This window comes from Acanthisitta chloris, unplaced genomic scaffold, assembly GCF_000695815.1.
Source record: "Acanthisitta chloris isolate BGI_N310 unplaced genomic scaffold, ASM69581v1 scaffold3271, whole genome shotgun sequence".
Classification (NCBI taxonomy): Eukaryota; Metazoa; Chordata; class Aves; order Passeriformes; family Acanthisittidae; genus Acanthisitta; species Acanthisitta chloris.
In genome coordinates this window covers 52,356-54,067 of record NW_008654190.1, presented here as the reverse complement: position 1 = coordinate 54,067, position 1,712 = coordinate 52,356, and the positions used below count along the sequence as shown (strand labels likewise).

Here is a 1,712-nt window from a genome sequence, read left to right as displayed (position 1 = left end):
CAGTGTTAACTCCAGTTCCAAATCGTGACATCCTGGATTGCCAAGCTGTGTGCAATTAACCCTTTCTAAAAATCATGCTACTACATGCACATGGCATTTTTGCCACAAATAAAACAGAGTTCTACTCAAGCAGTGGATGAACACACAGCTAAGACAGCCAAACCGAGTAAGTTACTTTCTCAGACTGCAGTAGTTGTGGTCATGTTCTGCCTAAAGAACTTGCTACGGTGATTCACACGGGAAGCATAATTAGGCCTCAAAGGACTAAAAAGCAGCTGAACACCTAAACAGTTAATCGTGACAAAAGTGATGCTGCACCAAGATGAACAGAGGACTGATTTTGCCTTTGCTCGGCCTCTTGTTTCGGTGGGGTTGACCTCCCTGACCCCTGTCAGCCTGGCGCTGCTCATGAATGCCAAAACTGGAGTTTGCATGGGGATGGGCTGCAATTACTGTTGGTGGCCACTTCCAGCATCAATAACTCAATCTGTCTGTCGGCGAGACCCAAGAACTTTTCATTTTAATTAGTCTTCGGAGGCATTTAACATGGAGGCAAATTAGCGGCTGAGCCGGGAGGTGTCCGTCACTTCCAATTTCGGTGGGCAAGCCAGGCCGCCCCGACCCCTGGCCTACTTTTCACACGTCTCTGACTTCTCCCTAATGCAGCCACAAAGTGTCTCCTTGCCAGAGGATGCCAGGGCCAAGCTCCCAGCCCCGGGCCGTGCGCCCCGAGCGCCATGGCAGCCCCAGCTACGACGGGACGGACTTGGAATCATGAGCTTTGGAGATGTCCAGAGCACTAATAACTTCAAAGTAAACTTCTTGGCCAGGCAGAGGTACAAGCAATGTGACAACAAAAACATTCACTCGTTAGTGTTCCCTATACACAAGAAACAGGACCATTCTGATGGCTGACAGGGAACTTCCTTCTAGCTATAAAACATCAGGCCAGCAAGAGAACTCCGTAAGTATTACTGCTTTATTCTGTGCTTCAATGGCAATGAACTTCTGATCCTCAATAAAACACGTGGAAGATGAGAACTGCCAACAGCTTTATTTACAGTGTTCCAGCAGGCAAAAAAGCCCCAACCCAAACCAGTAATAGTCTGTTTAATGTATATTCAAAAAGTTCTGTCTGCCTTGTCCATGCAAGTTTCAGGAAAGAATACAATATTCACACTCTTGCACATTTCAAGAGTAGGAAGGCTTTAAACTTTCAGAAAATCTTACTCCCCAGTTCAGTAAGGTCATAGAGCACACTGGCACAGGAACATGTATTTGCCACTGTACTACACATGTAATCAAAAAATTAAAAAAAGAAAAAAAATGGAAAAATAGAACATTCTAATGCAACTCCAGTTTCATGGGGATTTTTGTTCAGTAAGACAATCTAAGGTACTTTTAAAAAATGCTGTGCAAGCCTATTCAAGTATATAATGCTCTCCACTTAGAATCAGTATCTTGTACCTGAATCTTTCTTCTTATAATGCTCTCCACTTAGAATCAGTATTTTGTACCTGAATCTTCCTTCCATTAATATTTCACTTTTCACAGATAGATATGCATTAAAAGGCAAGTACATATAAAAATGTACGTAAATCCATGTAATAAAATGAAACAGAACAAATGACATTATAATTCCAAATTTTAAAACCATTTTAATTTGAGAATATCTATCAGTATTTAAAACAACACCTCAAAAATGCAAAGAA

General features: G+C 42.1%; 1 protein-coding gene across 1 annotated transcript in view; it reads right to left on the bottom strand.

The window, feature by feature from the left end:
• Positions 1-1,712, bottom strand: part of BMPR1A (bone morphogenetic protein receptor, type IA) — a 34,553-nt gene that overhangs the window by 19,447 nt on the left and 13,394 nt on the right. The window lies entirely within an intron of this gene.